Source organism: Pelodiscus sinensis, chromosome 7, assembly GCF_052426305.1.
Source record: "Pelodiscus sinensis isolate ZL-2025 chromosome 7, ASM5242630v1, whole genome shotgun sequence".
NCBI classification, from domain to species: Eukaryota; Metazoa; Chordata; order Testudines; family Trionychidae; genus Pelodiscus; species Pelodiscus sinensis.
In genome coordinates this window covers 55,106,053-55,132,601 of record NC_143058.1, presented here as the reverse complement: position 1 = coordinate 55,132,601, position 26,549 = coordinate 55,106,053, and the positions used below count along the sequence as shown (strand labels likewise).

The window sequence follows — 26,549 nt, the reverse complement described above, 5'->3', positions numbered from 1 at the left end:
TCTATACAAGTCAGAGGCCAAATACAGGCAGTCCCCGGGTTACATGGATCCGACTTACATCGGATCCCTACTTACAAACGGGGTGAGGCAACCCCGCACTAGCTGCTTCCCCCCAGCAGTCCAGGGAGACGCGAAGCTAGCGCCCCCCCCTCCTCCACCTGGCAGACCAGGGAGACGCGGAGCGGCTTTTCTCAGCAGACACCTCAGCTTGAGAATAAAGGACTGAGGGAAGTGAGGTGTGGGAGAATAAAACTGAGCTCTGGAGAAATGTTTGGCTAGAGTTTCCCCTACAATATGTACCAGTTCCGACTTACATACAAATTCAACTTAAGAACAAACCTACAGTCCCTATCTTGTACGTAATCCGGGGACTGCCTGTACATAAACCAATGTAATAAGAAAAATACAATCCAAATTAAACAATTTAGCAGGTTGAATTAGAAGTATAACAATCATTATTATCAATAATATTTTGATTAAAACCATTTTATAGCTGTGCATATCAGTTTTCCAACTGCTCCCGATTACATAAAAATGATGGAAACTTACTGGGAAATGTATTAGGCTTCTATACTTTCCTATGAACTAAATAAATAACACTTAACTGTTTACATTAAAATTACAGATTCCAATATTAAGTTCACAGTCTAGGTTACTTAAAGGATCTAATTTCAAAGAGTTGTTTCAGAAGGACTATACTTTTCACTATTCATGTTCAATCAGTATTATTTGCTCATGGTTATTATGGTTTAAAGAGATATAAAGTATTCTTTTACTACTGCCTTACATGTAAAGTAGAAGAAATTACAGGTACTGATTGTATGTAGGGTATTTTGTTTCTTTTAAAAATAAAATTACTTCTGGGTAGCATTTTCTATAAAAGCCTGCAGAATAGAAATAACGAGTTAAATTAAGCTTGATGCTCGAGCAGAAAATATTTCCAAGTTGTAATGCAGTTAACAATCCCCTTATTTCCCCTTAAACAATCATGTGCATTCATACCAAGGGCTAAATCCTCCCAGCAGATCTCAGAAAAGCAGCTCAAATAAAGTATTATCGTGAGGGCAACATAGAAATGTTGATCAGCTGGATTCTTCCATTGTGCAAATAAGGATTTGTTTCCTGAACACCACTTATTCTCACAATACAACAAATGAATTTCGAAAAGGAAGTAAAGGGGTATGTTTTTTGCACATTGCAAATAGCTTTTATCCCCCATGATTCCCTTTTTAGATTCGGGTTTTCTAAACCTGACTCAAAGTTCACTTTAGGTAAAATGCTTTTATATCATCTGTTAAATGTATTAAACCACTCCATTTTGATTTAGACAATCAGCTCATTCGTCTCATTGCTCTCAGTTAATTTTCTTTTCCGATTATCAAGAGTACCCAGTGATGAATGACATGGAAAACAAGCAGGATAATTAACATTTCCTTCACTCGGAGTGACAAGAGGCTATTCTCAGCACAGTTACAGTGCCCTGCCTATGAAATGGAAAAATTTTCTTCAACGAATTGTATAGAAAAATACTATATTTGAAAGCTTTTAAAAGCTCTGTGCTATAGCTTTCCCTCCTCAACAACTGCAGAGCCCTCATTGCTGTAAGACAGACTTGCAGGTTGGCCTTCTGTCTCCATATCTCAAGGAAATAAATTACCTCCTCCCTCCAGACATCCTTATTTCACAGCCCTTTCCTGTATCACCTGTCCCCATCTCTGCTACCTAATTATATACTCCTTTTGCCATGAGGGGAAAGCAAGCACGTAGAGGATGCCAATTCAGTTATATGACACAAGAGCAACAACAACAACAAAGGCATTATATTCCTAACATGCTACCTCCAATGCACTATGTATATAGGTGATTGGCAGTATACTGAAACAAAATACAGGACTATGTAGCACTTTAAAGACTAACAAGATGGTTTATTAGATGATGAGCTTTCGAGGGCCAGACCCACTTCCTCAGATCAAATAGTGGAAGACAATAGTCACAGCCATATATACCAAAGGATACAATTAAAAAAATGAGCACATATGAAAAGGACAAATGTTTTCATATGTGTTCATTTTTTTAATTGTATCCTTTGGTATATATGGCTATGACAATTTTCTTCCACTATTTGATCTGAGGAAGTGGGTCTGGCCCATGAAAGCTCATCATCTAATAAACCATCTTGTTAGTCTTTAAAGTGCTACATAGTCCTGTATTTTGTTTCAGCTACACCAGACTAACACGGCTACATTTCTATCACTAGCTGTATACTGGTTACTCAGAGGGAAAATAGTGGCAGAGCATCAGTGACCAGGTGCAATCGTGGTTCAGTCCAGCTCCCTCTCCTGTGAGTGTCCATGACACAGGAAGAGTGTCTCAGTCCTTATGATTATTTAGGATAGCAGTCACAACAAGATTCTGGACTTATAAGTACTTCAACTTCAGACTAAAGAAAACAACCACCATTTACCAGAGTGCGGTCTTATTTCTGCGTCATCCAAAAAAGATATCAGCACTGTAACCTACTGGTTTTGCAAAGAATGTCATGGAAAGGTTAAATGATAACACTTTAAGTACCAAGTGATTTAGCCACTTAGGCTAAATCTCACAGAAAGTCAAACACTTAGCTAGAAATAAGGAGAAGATTTTTAACAGTACAGGTATAAGTAACTATTGGAAATATTTACCTAAGGATATAGTGGATTTTCTGTCACTTGCAGTGTTTAAATAGATTGGATGTCTTTCTAAAGCCTGTGTTATAGCTCAAATCAGATGTTTTGGCCTTGGTCCAGGAGTCACCTACTGACATGTTATGGCCTGTGTTATGCATGAGGTCAGACTAAACAATCATAATGGTAATTTCTGGCCTTAAAAATATATCACTTTTGATTTTTTTTTGCAACCCAAAACATCGATAACAGATACACTTACCATTTCTACTTATCAATTAGAGATTTAAACTATTACTGGCATTAGGTCTATTATCTGCATTATCTTTATACACTTGTAAAGAAAGTGGTTTCTCTCATTAATAATTAATTATAATAATTACTAATTACAATATGCCACCGGCATCAGAAATCAACAATTATGTTATGAATTAATGCATTAATTATCTAGCACATTCATTACTATTTTGGCTTAATCATACTAAAATGCACCTATTTTTAAATATATAGTTAAATTGGATAGTATTTACCAGATTGATTCATTCTTTATTAAATTATTTTACCCATTTATTGAATAAATGTCAATCTACTATATATATTAGAAACTTTGTCTGTTTATCTGTGTTCCATCCATCCGTGAGTCTATTTGTTCAAGGGAGAGGTCTGACAAAAAGGGGGCAGCCAGGAGCCAGAGGAGCGGACTGGGATGGTTATAACCCTTACTGGGCCAACAGGATACAGGGGTGGAGAAAGGGACAGCTATCTACTATATATTTCAGAGAATTTGTCAACGTATCTGTCTGTCTCCCAGCAAATGGACATGTATACCTCCCCATCTGTGTTTGCTGCAGCAGCCATGGAAAGGTCCTTCTCACCTGGCCCCATCCTACTGTGGTGAAAGAGAGATGGGGTAGTTCTGTCTCCTTAGAGTAGATTACATACTGAACGCCTCATCCCCAGCACTCCCCGACCCCTTCCCGGAACAATGATTTAAATGAAAAACAAAATGTACCTGAGTTAAGGACCTGAGCAACACCAGGTGAATCTTCTAGTTACTTAATAATTTAATTTAATGTAATTTAGAACAGCTAAACAAATCCATTAGACCAAATTTATCCCTCATTCAACTTCTTAAAAAGCATATAAAAAGTTGCACTGTGAAACTATATGGCTTTTCTTTTGTACAGCATGCTCACAGGATGAATGTCACTTAACCTACATAAAAGATCCCAAAGATCCTTTAAGGGTTTTATATGAGTGAGGTTCTGAGGTTCAGTGATGGTCTAGTCGAAGAACAGTAGCATAGGTGTTAATTTACTTTTTCTGTCTATTGAGTTAGAACTCTTCAGAACTCAACCGCAAAAAGCCTGGGAGGGCTACCTAAATACCATCATTTACAAGAAATTTCTTTATGCTTTTTAATTCTGTTTTCTTTAAATTACCAAAGTTAATGCAACATTAAGATTACATTAAATGCAAAAGCCAATGTACATTAACTCCCTTGCACATCTTTATTATTCGTGTTTTGATTTGTGTAAGTAATTAAATGTAATTCTAAATACCTACAGAACATGTAATGTGAGAGAATAAACATTGGGAAAAACAAATCTGACATTTCCTATTTTTATGATTATATAAAAAAATTAACATAGACCATAAGGGCTTGACAAAAAATTAATTTGAATGAAATGCTTTTGTATGTTTCTTGAGACTTCAGAGCCTTATCATGAATATCCAAAAGCACAAGTAGTCCCAGTAACTGTCTAGAGTGTATAATGCCCACTTCTTTGGAGTAAGTAATGATTTGCAGCATCACCACATTAGGATTGTTCATCTAGTTACAGTGGAGGAGGTCTAGGTTGGATATTAGGAAAAACTATTTCACTAGCAGAGTGGTGAAGCACTGGAATGGGTTACTTAGGGAGGTGGTTATAGCCAGACACAAACCCCATCTTGTTTTTCCACAAACCCCATCTTGTCCCCCCCCCCCCCCCCAGAGAGCAAGAGAGAGGCAGTCAGCCTTTGATGCCCTGGGAACACAGGTGTGCTGCCTGTCCCTGACTCTACCATAAACAGAAACCAGACAGTAAATGGGCTAGCTGACGACCCGGGGCCTCCCGTCGCCCTGATGGCTAGTACCAGTAATTGACACGCCTGCACTGTCCCAGGAGAGGAATCTTCGCCCATCACATACCAGAGGTGCCCATTGTCTGCATTTTTCCCAGGTGTAAATTATGCTTTGCACCCTTCGTGGGAAACTTGGTGTTCAAAGCCATTTTTCCTAATTGGCCACTTGAAACCAGGAAGAAGCCTACATGACCCAAGGGGTATAAAAGAGGTTCAGCAGCCCACCCCATTTGAGCTCCAATCATCTATACCTGCTGGCAGGTATTGATTGTCTCCCGAGGTCTGTGGGACGCCCAACCTCGCCCTACTTCTTCCCGAAGGATTGAGAGAAAGACGCTGGCCACGCCAAGTCTGGAACGCAGGGGTGAGAATATATACCTGCTATGTGTCTATTTTGCATGCATTTAATAAGAGCTCAGAGAACCAAAGGGTTTCATGGTACCTGTAAGTGACTTATTAGTGTAATTTCTGTCCTGTCCTTTGTAGTGTCTGTGTTATCTGTAACACAGTAGTAGCATTTAACAACTAAGTTTACCCTGTAACAGTAAATAGTAACTGTTTAAGCTTTAACCTGACTCCTTCAGTTGCTGTAACAGAACCAAGCACAATTTAAAAGAACTTCAGCCGGTCATAAGGGACTCACTGCCCTGACCGTCGGCTGACAGTGGTGGAATCTCCAGCCCTAGAAGTTTTTAAGTCTCGGCTTGACAAAGCCCTGGCTGGGTTGATTTAGTTGGGATTGGTCCTGGCTTGGGCAGGGGGCTGGACTTGATGACCTCCTGAGGTCTCTTCCAGCTCTGTGATTCTATGATCTACTACCAACTTATGTCATTGTAACTATAGCAATAGAGGTGTGGAAAATGCACACCCTTAAGTGACACAGTTATGATAAATGAACCTATGGTGTAGACAGAGCTATGTCATCTGGGGCAGAGGCTTCTCCTCAGACATAGTTATTGCCTCTCATGGAAACAATGGAGAAGCTCTTCCATCAGGTCAGGTAAAGCATTCACTAAGTGCTACAGCGGTACAGCTGCCTCTGCAGTGCTGTAAGTGTAGACAAGCCCTCAGTTTTCCACTACATTTTGGTGCATGCTAACCATTGTTTAAATGAAGTGTGCATTTGCTCAAGCATGGCCCTTCATTAGGAATTCCTCCCCTTTAGATCATGTCCTTGGGGGGGGGGGGTCCACTGCTAGAATAATGGGCTGTCAGTGAACACATCAAGTGCCAGAAAGGCAGTAGTTCTGCAGCTAAAATTAACCAAACCAGAGGCACTGAAAAAAAAATCAATAGATTTCTCCAGGCAGTGGATGCCGATCAGGCATACTAAAGCCCCACAATGTTAACTGCAGTATACAATTACAGTAGTAAAAATAAATTTTACATCTCTCTAGCAAACAACAGGAAAGTTGTGACCTTCCACTGAACTATTCAAATTCCCTGTAGCCAATATGAAATGACAACACTTTAAGCATTTCAGATTTACTATAGACCTTTACACCAACTTTCATCTGTTTCTGAACATGTTAATTCATTACAAATACAGGAACAAGACATTGCTCTAGTTACCCCATTTTATACACGCATTTTATTAAAAGGGCCAGACTGTGACCTTGTGGAATAAGGTGTTATTCTCCTTAAAAGGAGAAGAAACGCCATTTCAAAAACACAGAGTTAAACTTCTCTCTCTCTCTCTCTCTCAAAGATACAGAATAAATTAGAGAAAACACATCGGATCAATGTGCCTCTCTCTAAACTCTGTTGTAACATTAAAGGTGAAGAATTTTTGGTATATTCTTTGCTTCCCATTATATTAGTCATTCAGTCACCAAAAAACAAACCTACCTTGATGATGCAGAATTTGATGGATCTCTAAAACAGACTTTTTAAAGTATGAGACAACAGCTCTGACTTGAAATCCCCAAAGTCTAATTACTACATAAGCTCATAATAAATCAGTAAAATCTACACTGGAATTTGTGTCTAATCATCTTAGGTATAGCTGTTTCTCAGCACTAAATAAATCTACTTGCAAAAAAAGTAGTAGCTATCACAAATTCTTTTAAATTACATTTGCCTTTAATTTACATCTACCAGCATCACCTCCCAACCCTTATAGGAAGGGGCTGTGTCAGGGCCAGGCAATAATTTTTGATGGGGGGGGGGAGTACTCCAAGATTTTGGTAAGGTAAGTGGTCAAGGACTGTACTTTGCTATGGAGGGGGGGTGAGTTTTGTGATGGAGGTTGAGTGTACAATGGACTTTGGGGTAGGGGCATAGGAGAGGGTGTGGGGGTCTGAGAGGGAGTTTGGGTGAAGGAGGGAATTGTGACCTGGGGCAGAGGATTTGAGTGCAGGGTCCTGTAGGATGTATGGCTGCAGAAGTGGATTTTGACGTGGGGGAAGAGTGTAAGAGGGGGTCGAAGTCTGGAAGGGAGAAGTGCATGGGGTTTTGGTGGTGACCTGGGGCAGAGGATTGGAGTTCCGGTGCAGGGAAAGGGTATGGTTGCAGGAGAGGATTCTGGCCTGGGGGAAGGCTATAGGCAGTGCAGGGTCTGAGCGGGAGTTGTGATGTGGGGCAGAGCCAGGGGTTGCTTACCTTAGGTGGCTCCTGGCCAACAGCTCAAAGGGGACCCCAAGGCAGGCTCCCTCCCATTCGTGACTTCATAATGCTGCTGTAGTAATTACTGAAAAAAACATTTTTCAGAAAACCTTCTATGTGCTTCTGCAATTATTACCAAATTGAGCAGCTAGAAATAAAATAGGTCAGCAAAATGTAACCAACCAACTGCGTACACTACCAGTAAAGGCTCCCTCTGATGCAACCTCCAATGTAGTGAAGCTGGGAGGAGGGGTAAGGTACTTTCTTGTATTAGCAGGATGTGGCTCTTGTGATGATTGGCCTAAATAAGAGCCAGGGTCAATTCCACCCACTACCACCAGGGGCACATGACACCAAGTAGCACATGGAGGGAGCCTACAGTCATTTTGATCAGCCTCGGGCTGCAGCATGCAGAGAGCCTGCCTTGGTGTCTCAGCAGGATGGGCTGTGGGCCAGTTCAAAAGGCTTGGCGGGCTGGACCCAAGCTGCAGGCCATAGCTTGCCTGCCCCTAGGCTATGTAAAGCCTTGTAACCCCTTCCTCTAAAGGCACAGGAAAGGTCTCAAACAGGAGGCAGTTCTCCTGCTAGGAATAAATACTCCCGATGTCCAGGGACAGGAGGGAGAAGGTAAACACCCTGCACTGACTTAGCCCAGGGATTACAAGCTGTAACTGTCAGGAAAGAAAAGATTTATTTTCCTTTGTGCCTAGGCCACAGCTCCTTCTCCATACGCCACAGATTTTGGCCTCTCATTTGCCACAGCCCCCTACATTTCCAGTTAAAAGAGCTTCTCAGAGAAACTAGCTTCCCCATCAGCCCAGTAGCCCCTAACAGTTAAAATCCCCTATGTGGGGATGGTATTTTTTAACTCTTCACTTGGTACAAGAAACAGTGCAACACGTGAATGTATGTTTTCATGCTGTGCAGAGATGTTACCTTTGAACCTCAACATTTCTTTTCCTTTTCTGATATAAAGTCTAAAAAAAGTTTTTCGAATTAAACATTATCTTTTATTTAGTGGTCTGATTTTTAAAAGTGCTGACTATCACAAACAGGCCCAGCTCTCATCTCTGGGAAGATACTGGTCTGGGAAGATACTGGTCTGTTATGAATGGACCCAACTGGTGAAATCCATGTGCTCCTAAGAAAAGTCTGTTTAGGCAGAGTTCCTAGCTCTATGTCTCTAAGGGTATGTCTACACTACCCTCCTAGTTCGAACTAGGAGGGTAATGTAGGCATACCGCACTTGCAAATGAAGCCCGAGATTTGAATTTCCCGGGCTTCATTTGCATAAGCTGGGCGCCGCCATTTTTAAATCCCAGCTCGTTCGAACCCCGTGCCGCACGGACTTCATGGAGTGAGGAGTAACGGTAGTTCGGACTAGGAAGCCTAGTCCGAACTACCTAGTCCGTGCCGCGTGTAGCGGTGCGGCACGGGGTTCGAACGAGCCGGGATTTAAAAATGGCAGCGCCCGGCTTATGCAAATGAAGCCCGGGAAATTCAAATCTCGGGCTTCATTTGCAAGTGCGGTATGCCTACATTACCCTCCTAGTTCGAACTAGGAGGGTAGTGTAGACATACCCTAAGGTAGACACTACCTGGGCTAGAGCTTGTGTCAGCCACCCTTCCTTGGGATTTGGTACTCCACAGACCAGCTTCCTAGATACCTAAAAAAGTGCTCAACCTTCCCAAGCCTCCTGTTTCTTATACATGTGATGGCGCTCTCAGTGACAGCTCTCACTCAAGTTTCCCACATCCCTCCCTGGCACAGCAGGGTCTGGAATGGTCTGGCCAACACTGAACACAAAATGGCAGTTTGCAAACAAAACTGAAGGCACAAAAGGAAAGAAAATAGAAAATGGAGTTCACAGTCTGCTAGAGATCCAGGAAACTTTATCAAACTGAGCACATGTGATTTCAGCTGACTTCAATGGAAAGGTGTGAGACCTCTCCACTTCTGAAAAGCAGGCCACTAACTTCCTATCATCAGTAATATATAAACTGTCATGACTGGGTTATAAGAAACAGTATTTCCTAATGCTGGAGAAAGTTATTTCCATAAATTCACACTAAAACCAAAACACAAAGGCCGTGTCTACATTGGCACCCTTTTCTGGAAAAGGGATGCTAATGAGACAAGTCGGAATTGCAAATGCCGCGGGGGATTTAAATATCCCCCGCGGCATTTGCATTAACATGGCTGCCGCTTTTTTCCGGCTTGGGGATTTATTTTCCTTTGTGCCTAGGCTACAGCTCCTTCTCCATACGCCACAGATTTTGGCTTCTCATTTGCCACAGCCCCCTACATTTCCAGTTAAAAGAGCCTCTCAGAGAAATCAGCTTCCCCATCAGCCCAGTAGCTCTTAAAATCAGGAATAAGGGATCTTCCGGAAAAGGCTTTATTTTCCGAAAGATCCCTGTCTAGACTGGCGCTTTTTTCCGGCAAAGCCCAGAGCCGGAAAAAAGCAGCAGCCACGTTCATGCAAATGCCGCGGGGAAAATTTAAATCCCCGCAGCATTTGCAATTCCGACTTGTCTCATTAGCATCCCTTTTCCGGAAAAGGGTGCCAATGTAGACACAGCCAATGTAAACAAAGAATTTTACCAAGTTTTTTAGGGGCCAAATACAATGTTAGTGTTAGGGGAGGCAGTGACTTCTGACCCCATCTTTTCAACAAAACAATGTATAAAGTATTTAACAAAGGCAAATGAGCAAGGACAAATAGAAACTGATCATGTGATGATACGTTTTCTCTGAAAACCTGTGAAAATGGCTATTTGATGCCTTCATCTAGCAATAGGCAATGTAGGCTAGTGTGTGGGCCACATGAGCAGCCCTCCAGCTCAGTGATCCACAAGATTATTGTAACCAAGACAGTATCTGGTAGAAGGTAGTTTTGCTAACTGTGTTTGCATACCTAGAATTGGAGGTGCATGTCAGTTGAACCATAGTAGCACTCTGAATGGATGCAGAGGGAGCACACAGGTCTCACAGTCAATGTCATGTTAATAAGCATACACATCACTTCATATGCATGTCACTCTGGTAATACAAGTAGGGGAAAAAACCTGCATGGACGGAAACTAGAGGACTCTGGCTACCTTGCACAGGGGCGAGAGTAAACAAAATGTCTCCTGGGTCACATACAGAACCTCAATGGATTGCTTGCTGCCCTTGGGCTGCAAGTTGTCAATTGTTGCCTTAATCCATGTTTTTCTTTTAAAAATAGAAAACATCCAACTCACTATCCATTGTGGGTGGGTGAGGCTTAATGAGTGAGCCTGTCAAAGTCTCTTCACTCATATTCCTCAGCACCCATGCTGACAGACTACATCTGCAGCTAGATCACAAACAGCTGACCCTCCTCCCACCAAGATTGTGTTTCTTCCCTGACACAGCTTCCAGCAGAAAGAAGATCAAGAAAGAACAAGTTGGTCTCCCCAAAAGAAGCTGACTGAAAAGGTAAGCAGTTGGGTTGGGGAGGAGGCTGCACGGGTAGGCTACGTCTACACTGGCCCCTTTTCCGGAAGGGGCATGTAAATTTCACCAGTCGTCGTAGGGAAATCCGCGAGGGATTTAAATATCCCCCGCGGCATTTAAATAAAAATGTCCGCCGCTTTTTTTCCGGCTTTTAAAAAAGCCGGAAAAGAGCGTCTACACTGGCCCCGATCCTCCGGAAAAAGCGCCCTTCAAAGTAGGAATAAGCGCCCTTCAAAGTAGGAATAAGACCCTCCGGAAAAGGGCGCTTTTTCCGGAGGATCGGGGCCAGTGTAGACGCTCTTTTCCGGCTTTTTTAAAAGCCGGAAAAAAAGCGGCGGACATTTTTATTTAAATGCCGCGGGGGATATTTAAATCCCTCGCGGATTTCCCTACGACGACTGGTGAAATTTACATGCCCCTTCCGGAAAAGGGGCCAGTGTAGACGTAGCCAAGGTGAAAAAAGGAGGCTGGAGATTGTCTCAACCAGCAATCCACTCAAAGCCAGCAGGCTGAGAACATAAAAAACAGGAACTGCTCTGGAGAGGTTTAATATGGGAGAAATATGGCTGGAGAGACATTTCAGACACTAAGAATATTGTGGGGAGGAATTACTAAAGTGGCATAAGGCAAAAGGACAGCGAGGAGAAATCTCAGTCAAATAATAAAGGTTTGCCCGCTGATCAAAGACAACATTTGTCAATGCTCACAGCAACAACTGTGCCAGGATGTTACAAATAACTTCAAAGACAATTTAAGTACCTTCATTTTGAAAAATCAGAGGGAAACATATTACAATAGGCTTTAGGAATTTGTATCACCTTTAAAATAATTTGTCATCAAGTTTTGCCATTTGTATACTACAATACACATGGTTTTATTATAACAATGCACAAGATCATAACCTACAATATAAGCACACCTTGACCATTTTTTTCAACTCTGTCAAAGATAATGGAAAATACAAACATGAAGCATTATCCTTCTAGATCAGTGGTCCCCAACCTTTACAGCCTGCCGGGCGCCAAGGGGCGTGGCCGTTCGCCTGCGGGGCGCCAGGGGGTGGGTGGCTCCCCCCATAGCCGCGTGATCGGGGGTGGCCCCCGCAAGCGCCACGCTCCCGGGGCCAGCCCCCCCCTGCAAGCGCCGCACACCGGTGCCCTCTCCTCCCCTAAGTGCTGCGTGCCCGGGCTGGCGTTCTCCCGCCGCGCGCCTGGGGCTGGCGCCCCCCCCCTCCCCCCGCAGGCACCGCGCGCCCGGGGCCGGCGGTCCCTCCCCCCCGCAGGCGCCATGCGCCCGGGGCCGGCGCTCCTCCTAAGCGCCACGCGCCCGGGGCTGGCGCCCCCCCCCCTCCAAGCGCCGCGCTCCCGGGGCACGAGCAGCCAATTCATGGCGCTCCCGGGCCGGCGCTTACTATGCGCCCGGGCTGGCTCCAGCACAGCGCATGCTCCACGTGCCCAGGGCCAGGCCAGCCCCGAGCACTTGGCGGGCACACAAAAATGGCCCCGCGGGCGCCATGGCGCCCGTGGGCACCGTGTTGGGGACCACTGTTCTAGATTGTCACAGCCTCAGAAAAAGTTTCATTGCCTTTATCTAGTCCATTGTTTTAATCACTGATCAGAGATTATTGCAAAGACATTATGGTGCATCAAATCTGAATATGTTTGTATATTATATAATTTGAAGTATGAGGAAAAAAATCTGATTTACATAAAGCATATTCACCAAGTGGAAAACAAAAACAAATACACTATAACCTATAATCAGTCATTGAACTATTATTATTAAGCATTGCCCTATACTGACTTAATAAGTTCAAAGCCAAATCCTGTCTGCTTTACATACGTGAGAAGCCTTATGAAAATCAACGGGACTGTTATAATGTGCCACAGAATATGATCACCAGTCTGTTGCAAGTTGTACCAGTTTCTGGGTCCCACACACATCCACATTGGTCTGGGTAAAGTATAGTCACTGTTTTTAGCTTTGGTGATCTATACTATCTAGCAGAGTTGTTGACTAGAGTCCCACAACTTGAATTTGAGTCTAACTTAAGTCGCCTAGGTGACTCGACTCGGGTTCAATGTTTGTGACTTGAGACTCGACTTGAGACTTGCTAATTTTGTTAAATCGACTTAGTGAAAAAACTGTCTGAAAATGCCAATATTGATGGCTTGTACAAAAGTGACTTGACATTTTTTAAATTAAGACTTGAGACTCAACTTGGACTTGACAATGACGACTTGAAGACAACACTGCTATCTAGACATACTCCCAGGCTCTGACCTCATTTCTGACATCCATGTTTGGAATACAGTGCATTGATGCACTGCCATTCTAGACCCTAAAAATCAACATGTGACGCACTGTTAGCCACCCAGTAGATCACATAGGGCATGTCAATACTAGGAACTTATTCTGAAATAACTTATTTTGAAATAATAACTACCAAAGTCATCTGAAGAAGTGGGCTGGGCCCACGAAAGCTCATGATACCATCTACAAAATATAGGACTATGTAGCACTTTAAAGACTAACAAGATGGTTTATTAGATGATGAGCTTTCGTGGGCCAGACCCACTTCCTCAGATCAAATAGTGGAAGAAAATAGTCACAACCATATATACCAAAGGATACAATTAAAAAAAATGAACACATATGAAAAGGACAAATCAAATTTCAGAACAGAAGGAGGGTGTGGAGGGGTGGGGGGAAAGGTAAATGTCTCTGAGCTAATGGTATTAGAGGTGATAATTGGGGAAGCTATCTTTGTAATGGGTAAGATAGCTAGAGTCTTTGTTGAGCCCCCCGCGTAGAGTGTCGAATTTTAGCATGAATGACAGTTCAGAGGATTCCCTTTCAAGAGCAGATTTAAAAGGCTTCTGAAGCAGGATGCAGGTAATTAAGTCGTTGAGACAGTGTCCTTTCTGGTTGAAATGGCAAGAAACTGTTTTTTCTTTGTGATCCTGTCTAATATCTGTTTTGTGGGCATTGATCCTTTGGCAAAGTGTCTGAGACGTTTGTCCAATGTACAAAGCAGATGGATACTTTCAGCACATGATAGCATAAATTATATTTCTGGATGAGCAGGAATATGTGTTCTTGAGCTTATAACTCACTTGGTTAGGCCCAATAATGGTATCAGCAGAGTGAATATGTGGACAAAGCTGGCAACGGGGTTTGTTGCAAGGGAAGGTACCAGGGTTGGTATTAGTGTGGTATGTCCTGTGGTTGTTGGTAAGAATCATCTTGAGGTTAGGTGGTTGTCTATAGGAGACTATGGGTATGTCTCCCAGAGCCTCTTGGAGTTTAGTATCCTGTTCCAGTATAGGCTGTAGTTTATTGATAATGTGTTGGACAGGTTTAAGTTGGGGGCTGTAGGTGATGACAAGTGGTGTTCTATTGTTGGTTTTCTTCCATTATTTGATCTGAGGAAGTAGGTCTGGCTCACGAAAGCTCATCATCTAATAAACCATCTGGTTAGTCTTTAAAGTGCTACATAGTCCTGTATTTTGTTTCAACTACGCCAGACTAACACGGCTACATTTCTATCACTATACCATCTACATGTTTTGTTAGTCTATAAAGTGCTACCAGACCAGTTTTTGTTTTTTACGTTTATTTTGAAATAGCACATCCACATTACAGGGAAGTCTCAAAATTAGTCTGAGGCCAGCTCCCTTAATGGGTTGCACTACCGCAATGTAGAGCCCCAAGAAGCACTGGGGAGTAATTACTCTGAATGACTTTGGTATGTAGTTATTTTGAAATAGCAGCAGTGGAGTATCCACACCACTGCTATTTTGAAATAAGTGTTATTCCTCACGGAAAGCAGGAGTTATTATTTCAAAATAACCAGCCAGTTATTTCAAAATAATGGACTTGGTAGTATGGATGCTCCGCTTGTTATTTCAAAATAAAGGGAGTTATTTTTAAATAATTTAAAAATCACTCCCTATTGTAGACCAAGGCATAGAGTCCTCCAGAGCTCCACCTAAGCTGTGAGCATTCTGGTGCTCTAGTTAGCCCCTTTTGGAACTTCTTAATCATGACCTATTTTTAAAAACACTTGGAAGTTCAAATATTTGACAGTAACTCAACATCCTGAGACACTCCCTTCCCCTAGTCTGATCTCAATCATTACATGACACCAACCTTGTCTGCATTTAAGGCTAGGCAGAATTCCTTTTATCCTCCCTGAAAGACCACTTTTCATGTAGCTATGTTTGGTCCCTTTTATATAGCATAGAATCTTCATAGCATCTCTCTTCCGTGCCATATGCTCTAGATGGGAATCTCCAGTCCCCTACAAGTTGGAAAACCTCTATTCCATGAGTATTGGCCAAAAGTTTGCTCGTTCAAAATGGATGGCCCCAGACTGCTGCCATGGCTTCTTTGTGATAGGTTCAATAATATTTTTCTCAGTAAGGCGATGACCTGGAACGCATTACAATAAGCAGCCCTCAAGAAAATTTAGAGGTGTGTTCAACTTATAGTACAAGATGGAAATCATAATTCCATATAGACAAAGCCCACTCACATGAATATGGTTAACACAATTTAGCCCCCAGGGATTTATTTTCATATTTTCAAGCACAATTTCATTATTTTATGTTACTTTCCTTAACATAAGAACATAAGAACAGCCGTACTGGGTCAAGCCAAAGGTCCATCTAGCCCAGTATCCTGTCTACCGACAGTGGCCAGCACCAGGTGCCCCAGAGAGGGTGGACCGAAGACAATGATCAAGCGATTTGTCTCCTGCCATCCCTCTCCAGCCTCTGACAAACAGAGGCCAAGGACACCATTTTATCCCCTGGCTAATAGACTTTTATGGACCTAACCTCCATGAAATTATCTAGCTTCTCTTTAAACTCTAGCATAGTCCTAGCCTTCACAGCCTGCTCTGGCAAGGAGTTCCACAGGTTGACTACACGCTGTGTGAAGAAGAACTTTCTTTTATTAGTTTTAAACCTGCTCCCCATTAATTTCATTTGGTGTCCTCTAGTTCTTCTCTTAAGGGAACTAATAAATAACTTTTCTTTATTCACCCTCTCCACACCTCTCATGATTTTATATACCTCTATCATATCCCCCCTCAGTCTTCTCTTTTCTAAACTGAAAAGTTCCAGTCGCTTTAACCTCTCCTCATATGGACCCGTTCCAAACCCCTAATCATTTTAGTTGCCCTTTTCTGAACCCTTTCCAAGGCCAAAATATCTTTTTTGAAGTGAGGAGACCACATCTGTACACAGTATTCCAGATGTGGGCGTACCATAGTTTTATACAGGGGCAGTAAGATATTCTGGGTCTTATTTTCTATCCCTTTCCTAATAATTCCTAGCATCCTATTTGCCTTTTTGACCGCTGCTGCACACTGTGTGTAAGTTTTCAGAGAACTGTCCACGATAGTTCAGAGAACTCCAAGATCCCTTTCCTGATTTGTTGTAGCCAAATTAGCCCCCCATCATACTGTACGTATAGTTGGGGTTATTTTTCCCAATGTGCATTACTTTACACTTATCCACATTACATTTCATTTGCCATTTTGTTGCCCAATCACTCAGTTTGGTGAGATCTTCTTGGAGTCCCTCACATTCTGCTTCTGTCTTGACTATCCTAAACAGTTTTGTATCATCTGCAAACTTTACTACCTCACTGCTTACCCCTTTCTCCAGATCATTTATGAATAAGTTGAAAAGAATTGGTCCCAGGACTGACCCTTGGGGGACACCACTAGTTACCCCTCTCCAATCTGAAAATTTACCATTTATTCCTACCCTTTGTTTCCTGTCTTTTAACCAGTTCTCAATCCAAGAAAGGACCTTCCCTCTTATCCCATGGCCATGTAATTTACACAAGAGCCTTTCGTGAGGGACCTTGTCAAAGGCTTTCTGAAAATCCAAGTATACTATATCTACTGGGTCCCCCTTGTCCGCATGTTTGTTAACCCCTCCAAAGAACTCTAAGGGTATGTCTACGCTACCCCGCTAGTACGAACTAGCGGGGTAATGTATGCATACCGAACGTGCAAATGAAGCCCGGGATTTGAATTTCCCGGGCTTTATTTGCATAAGCCGGCCGGCGCCATTTTTAAATGCCGGCTTGTTCGAACCCCGTGCCGCGCGGCTACACGCGGCACGGGGTTCGAACAAGCCGGCATTTAAAAATGGCGCCGGCTGGCTTATGCAAATAAAGCCCGGGAAATTCAAATCCCGGGCTTCATTTGCACGTTCGGTATGCATACATTACCCCGCTAGTTCGCACTAGCGGGGTAGTGTAGACATACCCTAATAGATTAGTAAGACAGGATTTCCCTTTACAGAAACCATGTTGACTTTTGTCCAACAAATTATGTTCTTCTACATGCTTCACAATTTTATTCTTTACTATTGTTTCGACTAACTTGCCCAGTACTGAAGTTAGACTTACCGGTCTGTAATTGCCAGGATCGCCTCTAGAGCCCTTTTTAAATATTGGTGTCATGTTGGCTACCTTCCAGTCATTAGGTACAAAAGCTGATTTAAAGGATAGGTTACAAACCACAGATAATAGTTCAGCAATTTCCCATTTGAGTTCTTTTAGAACCCTTGGATGAATGCCATCTGGTCCTGGAGATTTGTTAACATTAAGTTTTTCTATTTGTTCCAAAACCTCCTCTAATGACACTTCAATCTGGGACAGTTCCTCAGATTCATCACCCACAAAGGACAGTGCAGATTCAGGAATCTCCCCAACGTCCTCAGCTGTGAAGACTGAAGCAAAGAAATCATTTAGATTCTCTGCAATGGCTTTATCGTCCTTGATTGCTCCTTTTATAGCTCGATCATCTATGGGACCCACAGGTTTTTTAGCAGGCTTCCTGCTTCTAATGTACTTAAAAACATTTGGTTATTTCTTTTTGAGTTTTTGGCTAGCTGTTCCTCAAAATCTTTTTTTGCTTTTATTACATTTTTACACTTGATTTCACAGGACCCTCCAGCAAAAGGATAATAGATACACAACTTTTATCACTGCAGCTTATATAATTTTTGATCAAGAAAATAGTCTTGATCTTTCTAACTCCAAACTTGAAAATTCACCCATTGATATTTAAAGTTATAAAAACAATAGTATTTCATTTCAGGATATAACTTCTAGGTTATCTTCCAGGGACTGTGATATACAATATTCTCTCTTGAAACTTCTAAACAAACATTCAAAATCAAATGCCTTAAGGAAGCCTAATACTTTATCTCCTGTATGGCAAGGGGCATTGAAGAAGATCTCTGCTCTTTTCATATGTGCCTCTATCTCTTCAGTGTAACTGTTATAGAGGAACACAGGCTTTTGCAACAAGAGACTCTCCTTTCGCTGAAATCAATGGGGGTACGTCTACACTACAGCGCTAATTCGAACTAACTTAGTTCGAATTAGTTAATTCGAACTAAGCTAATTCGAACTAGTGCGTCTAGAACTAAAAACTAGTTCGAATTAGCATTTTGCTAATTCGAACTAGTGCGTCCACACTGATTGGACGCAGAGGGGCATTTAAGGGCAGCTGAAACCGGTTGTGGCAGGGCATCAGGTCAGTAGTTGCTTTGTGTGGCTGCTGTCTGAGGCTATCTGAGGCTCGAGCTTAAAGGGACCCCCCCTGGACAGCCGGTTCTCAGCTTTTCCTGCTTGCTTGCCAACCTCGCCGAGGGACAGCAAAGCGTTGGTCTCTGTGCCCGTCTGTGTCGGTGCTTCCCTTCGGGGGGGCCGCCGCAGGTGGCAACATGGAGCCACAGCACGCCCTGCACCTTCTGGTGCACTTTCTGGACTTGCTGCTGCAAGCCTGCCAGCAATGGCTCGACGCTGCCTGGCACCACCTGGTGAACGTCAGCCCCCTGCCTCTCCGCCTGGCCGCCCTGGGGGCCGTGGAGGAGCCGCGGCGGCGCCCCGGCAATGGCGTGCCCCGGCACCGGCGTGCCCCGCCGCGTCTGGCGTCTGGACACCAGCACCGACTGGTGGGACCGCATTGTCCTGGAGCGCTGGGAGGACCGACAGTGGACCCAGAACTTCAGGATGAGGAGGGACACCTTCCTGGAGCTCTGCGAGTGGCTCGCCCCTGCCCTGCAAAGAAGGGACACTCGCATGAGACCCGCCATCCCCCTCCAGAAGGGGGTGGCCATCGCCCTCTGGAAGCTCTCCACGCCGGACAGCTACCGATCCGTCGGGAACCAGTTCGGTGTGGGGAGATCCACCGTCGGAGCGGTGCTCATGCAGGTATGGCACTCGTCGGCCACCGAGCCGGGGAGGAGGGGGGCTGCGAGGAGGGGATGGGCCGCCCCAGGGACAAAGGGGGGGCGGGAGGAGGCGAAAGCGCCCTGCACCGGAGGGGTCGGTCTGTCCCGGCCGTACTACACGCTGCCAGGGGGGTTGCTTCTGGGAGTGGGGCGCGGGGCACTGCCAGGGCACGCACGCTCCCAGCCACCCGGGTGCCCCACTGTTTGGCGCTTTGCTGTGTCTCTCTCCGCAGGTGGTCAAGGCCATCAACCGGGTGCTGCTCCGCAGGATGGTCCGCCTCGCCGACCCTGACGCCGTCATCCGGGGATTCGGCGCCCTCGGCTTTCCCAACTGCGGGGGGCCATCGACGGGACGCACATCCCCATTCCTGCCCCGGAACACCAGGTGTCCCGGTACGTCAACAGAAAGGGGTACTTCTCCGTGATCCTGCAGGCCGTGTGTGACCACCGGGGCCAGTTCACGGACATTAATGTAGGCTGGTCCGGCAAAGCACACGACGCCCGGGTGTACCGCAACTCCTCCGTGTGCCAGCAGCTGCAGGACGGGACCTTCTTCCCCGACCGCCACATCAGGGATGGGGACGTGGACATGCCCGTGTGCCTGGTGGGGGATGCCGCCTACCCACTGCAGCCCTGGCTCATGAAGCCCTACACGGGGCACCTCAATCCCTCCCGCCAGGCCTTCAATGCCAGGCTGACCAGGGCCCGCATCGTGGTGGAGGGGGCCTTCGGGCGACTGAAAGCCCGCTTTCGATGCCTCCTCACCCGTCTGGACCTGGCCGAGCACAACATCCCTCCCGTGGTGGAGCCATGTTGTGTGCTCCACAATTTGTGTGAGCGGAAGGGGGAGGCTTTCCTGCCAGCCTGGATGGCTGAGGCTGACCGCATGGCTGGACACTACGGTCAGCCCCGCACCACCGCCATCCGGGAAGCCCAGCGGGGGGCCGTCCGGATCCGGTAAGCCCTACGGGAGAGCTTTCTGGTGGAGGAGGAGGAGGACTGACCTCTCCCTGCATGCCCCACTGGGGCCTTCTTCCACCCTACCCCCCTTCCCCTTTCCCCTCCCTACCTACTGTACAATAAAGACACCTGTTTTTGAAACAAAAACGTCTGTTTATTGAACATAACTGGGTGTGGGAAGGGAGGAATGAAGGTGGGAGAGAGGAGGGGGAAACCTGGGACGAGGGAGCTGGAAGGGAAGGGGAGGGAAGGGAGGAAGGGAAAGGAAAGCTCAGGGGTGGGAGTCCGGCTGCCTCTCCCGTCTCGCCACACTGCGGGTCCGGGGGCGTCGGTGGGAAATGGTTGTGGGGGGGGCAGGAGGGACAGGGGGTGTGGAGGAAGCAGGAGCGGAAGCAGGAGCGGGAGCGGGGGGAGCAAGAGGGGGGAGCAGGGGGAGGAGGAAATGGGAACCGGTCCAGCAGGCTCTGGAGGTGGCCTCGCAGGGCACGGCCCTGCTCCTCCGGGCCTCCAGACTCCTATGGCGCAGCCTGAGGTCCTCCTGGACCCAGTGGTCCTGGAGACGGAGCTGTCGATCCAGGAACCGGAGGTGCCGCCTCTGGTAGTCCTCCTGGTTCCTGGCTGTCCTGCTTGCCCGGGCGCGGGCGACTGCTGCAGGCGGGGTGGTGTGCCCTGCAGTCCCAGGTGCTGCGGCTGTGGTGCTAGAAGACCAGCGGTCAATTACCCCAGGGGCCCAGGTGTGTGAAACCCAGCTCCCCTCTGCAAGACCAGGGCCCCTTCAGGATCCCCAGCTGCTGCTCCGTGGTGGGCAAGGCCCAGGCGCACGGTCCCGGGGCTCCCTCTCGCCCCAGCCCCCCGTACACATAAAGGGAACACGAGAGTACTCACACGTGGACGCCTCCCCGGCCTCAGACGACGCAGGCGAGCGGCTCTGTGGTGTGCCTCGGGGGTCCCGGGTCCTGGGCAGGCTGGCGGCAGGCTCCTGGCTCTCAGAGCTCTCTTCCTCCTCCTCTGTGTCCAGGAGCGGTCTCTCTGCCCCGGGGTCAATCACATCCCGGGGGGCAGGGATGGCATGAGCCCCCAGGAGGCAGTCCAGGGCGTGGAAGTGGGGGCAGGCCTCCGGGTCAGCCCCTGGCTGGTAGGCCCGGGAGTAGGACTGCCGCAAGTCCTTAATTTTCCAGCGCACCTGCTCCCGGCTGCGCTGGTGGCCCCTGGCGGCCAGGCTGGCAGCCATGTGGCTGTAGACGGCCGCGTTCCGGTGGCTAGTTCGGAGATCGTGGACATTGGAGGCTTCCCCCCAAACCTCGATGAGGTCCACGATCTCCGCATTTGACCAGGCGGGCGTCCGCCTTTTGCGCCCCCGGGCAGGCTCCTGGGAGCCGCCAGGCTGGTCCTGGGGAGCAGTGGAGGGCTGGGAGCCCTCGGATGGCTGGCTCATTGTGTGGCAGGTGCAGGCTGTGCAGGCACGGATGCTTGCAGCCTTGCAACTGGCACAACGTGTGTAGCCAGCCCGTGGCCCTTTAAGGGCTCCGGGGTCGGGAAGGGGGCAATAGAGTTTCCCTGGTGTTGGCCAGAGTGGCCATCAGGGAAACCTGGGAAGCCTTAGCCTCCCACTAGTTCGAATTAAGGGTCTACACAGCCCTTAATTCGAATTAGCTAGTTCGAACTAGGCTTAATCCTCGTAAAATGAGGATTACCTAGTTTGAACTAAGCGCTCCGTTAGTTTGAATTAAGTTCGAACTAACGGAGCGCAAGTGTAGCGCCTAGGAAAGTTAGTTCGAACTAACGGACGCTAGTTCGAACTACCTTTGTAGTGTAGACATACCCTGGGAGATTTGCCTTTGACTTCAGCTGAAGTAGAATTGAACCAGTGGCACAAGGTACTCCTCTACACATGCAGAACTCTCTGTCTTACATAGAACTTGTACAGTTGTTGCTGAAGGAAGGTTTTGGCTTAGTTATTTTCTTATTGTTCTTGTCATGCATAATAATGCTGAACGTAGAGAACTTTAATTTCAGTAAATAAATAAATATATGAACATGCGGGATCTGATTTTGTGCTATATCAGCTTAAGAGGAAGAAAATGTGGCATTAAGCCAACTAGCAACATAAAGAAGTTACTTTATGGCTTAGAATTTGGCTCACTCAGTTAAACTCTGACCCCACTCAAGGCAATGGAGGAGAGAGGTTTCCAGTGACTTCAGTGAAGTCAGGGTTTCACCCATTATTTCAACACTTCTTACTATGCTTTATGAGTTTTGAATTGCTTTCTATTATATTTATTATATTTTTTCAAGTTGTTGAGATCAATGTTTAGCAGAAGTGATCAACTCGGGAATGAACTGGTAGATTATAGAGTTGGTCACTATTTGAATGAAGCAAATTAATTATCCATTTTATTCCTCAACAGCTGACTGTCAAAGTCACTTCACCGAATGTGAGCCAATGGTAAGCTTACTCATTTGCTGCATAAATCAGTTGACTTGCAAAGGAAATAAAGTTAAATTCAGAGCTTACCGTAGTATTTCCAATTTTTGTTCCTGGGACACAACAGATGCTTTCTCGCATGTGAAATAAATCAGTCATTTGTCAACATCTTTCCACTTGTATCACTTCTGCTTTGTAGCTTTCAGTGCACTGTGATGTGAGAGAGAAACAATGATAAATGTCAACTTAGAGCTAATTTAACAAAACACAGAAATTATTTGTATTATGTTGGTTATTTTCTGACTTTAAAAAAACTGCTATAAATAGCTTGAGGCATCAAATGTACTTCATGCTAGACTATTTTAATAAACCTCTGTAGCATCAAAATTCTCAGTCATCAAACAAAATGCCAGAAGCTACAGGCTTGCAGCTTTTAAAGGAAAGTTTAAATCCAGACATTTTTCCTGTAGCTTCCTTATTCACAAATCCCTCAGATAAACAATAAGACTGAGGAAGAAAATGAAGGTCTGATCATGCATTATTTTCATATCCAACATTCACATTAGCACCATTAGGAATTAAATGCATGGGGAATGCAAAATAGGGCCCTAAAACCTTCTGCATTTAAAAGCTGGTTAGAAGTCCAGACTGGTGGAAGTATAGGCAATAACACGGTCATTTCTAGCTACAATATATTCTGATCCTAGTTCCACACAAAATCTATTTAAGCTTTCATGAGTGGGAGTTTACAGCATTTACAAAAGAGTTGACAAAAAGATTTTGTAAATTTACACTGAAAACAGAAAATAAAGATAGTCAAGATATTTTGAGTAAACAACTTGCACTTTGAGAATCATAAAAATCAAAAGTGATCTTTATCAGAAGATAATGGACAAGAAAAAACAGAATGGCACTGCATCTGCCACTTGCATAATCTTTTATCACCTAAATATTCCATCCAAAATATATTACACTACCTAATACTAGCCTTAGTGTAGTCTACGGGCTAAATCTACACTGGGACTTTACAGCACTGTAACTTTCTGGCTCAGCGTTGTGAAAAAACACCGTCCCAAGAACAGGAAGTGACAGGACTATAAAGTTCCACTGTGAACCAGGCTACAGTTTTTTAATATGTGGTATATCATGTTCCTCCCTCTTGTTTCCATCATGCTTTCACAAAAAAATAGTGAGATTCATAAGTGACCTTCAACACTTATTAAAATAATGTATTTTGGAGTTACAGAATATGAAGAGCTTTTTTTTCCCATCTAATGTGAAATACATTCTCTACCCTTTCATCATAATGATGACTCTGAACCTGATAAGTAAATGCTATATTCTTACACAGATTGCTCAGTACTGTATGTTCAATTTTAGCACAACTATCCTTTCCAGCTGCAGACCTTTAATTACTTACAGTAGTTTACTTGAGGGTTGTGTCTAGACTGGCCAGTTTTTCCGGAAAATCAGCCGCTTTTCTGGAAAAACTTGCCAGCTGTCTACACTGGCCACTTGAATTTCTGCAAAAGCACAGACTTCCTACTGTAAGAAATCAGTGCTTCTTGCGGAAATACTATGCTGCTCCCGTTTGGGCAAAAGTCCCTTTTGTGCAAAATGGTCAGTGTAGACAGCTCAGATTTGTTTTGTGCAAAAAAGCCCCGAGCGCGAAAATGGCAATGGGGCTTTTTTGCAGAAACGCGCGTCTAGATTGGCATGGACGGAAAAGCGTCCGTGCCAATCTAGACGCTCTGTTCCGAAAATGCTTTTAATGAAAAACTTCTCCGCTAAAAACATTTCCGGAAAATCATGCCAGTCTAGACGCAGCCACTGTGTTTTTATTCCAAAATTTGTTGAATTGATAAATAAATAGCTATGGATTCCCCAAGGTTAAAATGAACAAAAATGGATACTGATCTGGAGTGCCTCAGCTGTATGATTCACAACTTAGTTAGCCTGGCAGACCCGAACCCTACAACTCTAGCTGAAGGCAGTGGCAGTTGTAGATGCTCAGCATCTCTAAATACCAGGATTTAAAACAAACCTCAGTTTATCTTTCCTTTTACCTGGGAACAGGAACTGAACTTAGAATCCATTGCTAGAATATGTTTTTAAACATAGTTCAAACATAGCTTGACCTGAGTAATCGCACCCCTGTATTCACAACCTACCTGGTACTGTAATAATCTCTGTACAAAATATGCCTTGTGAGATACATTTGAAAATTAATAATTCACTAGTCAATAATATCCTAGGCTATGTCTAGACTGCAAGCCTCTTTCGAAAGAGGCTCTTTTGAAAGATACTTTCGAAAGAGCCTCTTTCGAAAGAGAGCGTCTAGACTGCACGCGGAACTTTCGAAAGAGCAAGCTGCTTTTTCGAAAGAAAGCACCCAGTGAGTCTGGATGCTCTCTTTCGAAGAAGCCCTATTTACATTCAAGAACGCCTTCTTTCGAAAGAAGCACTTTCGAAAGAAGGCGTTCTTCCTCGTGAAATAAGGTTTACTGCCGTCGAAAGAAAAGCCGCGTTCTTTCGATTTAATTTCGAAAGAACACGGCTGCAGTCTAGACGCAGGTGAAGTTTTTTCGGAAAAAGGCTACTTTTCCCGAAAAAACCCCTGAGTCTGGACACAGCCCTAGTGAAATGTATGCAGCAATGTGGTGTGCAAAGTTAAGAAATCTCCCCTTTAAAATGTTAAAAGGCCCAGGTTCCAACTCATGTAGCACCAACCAAGGCACAACTGGTGAGCAAAGTCTTATACAAAGGGATGCATGATTACTTCAGTTTGCATATAAGCTGTAAACAGAGTCATCAGACAGTGCAAGAGAACAGAAAGGAGTAAAAGAAATACTGCATCTCAGCACACATAGGTGAAAGAAAAGAGAATATTTCTTCACTAGACTCCATGTCTCCTTATGCTTAGAGGGACATCACTTTATGAGGGGGACTGAACTATAAACGGGAGAGGAAAACAGGACTCTCTCTGTCCCTGTCCATCTCTCTTCTTTGTGCCGCAGATGACACAAGAAACAGATGTTGGACTTTGGGGGAGGAGTCCTAACGTGATAATTGTGGTCTATAATGCTACTAGAAGGGAATGGTAAAGACTTTACCTTGACTCAAATATAGTTGGCTAAATTAGGCACCAGGAAGTTTAAATATTCTCAGAAATAAATTCCCAATCCAGATTTAAGAGACCAAACCATGGAGCTAATACTCTCTCCTCCCTCTCTTAAAGGCAGAAGGGTGCAATAAAGGACGAAAAGGAGGCACTGGTATAGCTAAAGGTGAGATAGCAGCTATAAGGCACACTTCCTCCACATATTGTTTTGGAATGCACATAATAGGTCAGGAGACTCCACAGCACAGGAAGAACAGAACTAGGGAGCAGCTTCTCTCCTTAGAGCATTCTTGAGAGACCACAGTAGTGATTGTATAGCACAGTCATGAATAGGGTGGGAGCAATGGATTGGAAACCACTGGCTCAAGGACTTCTCTCTCCTTCTCTGTTTGTGCTACAGAGCTTAATGCCCTACAGTAAGTCAAGTACAGTATAGGACATAGCTGGCTGACAGCAAATTATAAGCCAAAAATTCATTTGCACTACACTCATCACAGATGTTGTCACTGAGCTTTCAAGAATAATGCATTATACATTACTTTTCATCCCAAAGAACTTTGGAAACTTAAACCAGTATACAAATCACACACAGGCCATTGACACTTCAACAAGAGATATAAATATTTAAAATATGTCAAAGAAGATGGGGCAGAATCACCATCAGAGACGAGTTCTGTTTCTTTGTCTTTTTACTGAACTCTTAGTCAAATGAGAAAGTTGGCACAACCGCACTTGTTAGACTGTTATCCATGGATCACTAGTAGTTTGTGGAGTACTTGATGGTACTCCATGAAACGGCTGCTGGCTTTGTGCAGCATATGACTTTTCTCATGTACTTCTGTTAAATCTCATTAAGAGACTTCTCAAGTACATTAAATATGTTCCTATTACTTATTTGAGCAAG

The 26,549-nt window shown here is 44.7% G+C and overlaps 1 protein-coding gene across 12 annotated transcripts in view; it reads right to left on the bottom strand.

The window, feature by feature from the left end:
- The window catches only part of GULP1 (GULP PTB domain containing engulfment adaptor 1), a 372,795-nt gene that overhangs the window by 244,914 nt on the left and 101,332 nt on the right, over positions 1 to 26,549 (bottom strand). For 7 of the 12 annotated variants that reach the window (XM_075933787.2, XM_075933776.2, XM_075933777.2 and 4 more), the window contains one exon: positions 22,615 to 22,734. The exons of 2 other annotated variants lie outside the window; for them this stretch is intronic. The gene's annotated coding sequence lies outside the window, so the exon portion shown is untranslated. Of the gene's footprint in view, positions 1 to 7,391; positions 7,480 to 22,614; positions 22,735 to 26,549 lie in introns of all 12 variants that reach the window. 3 more of the 12 variants (XM_075933780.2, XM_075933783.2, XM_089779795.1) reach the window with 1 other exon arrangement.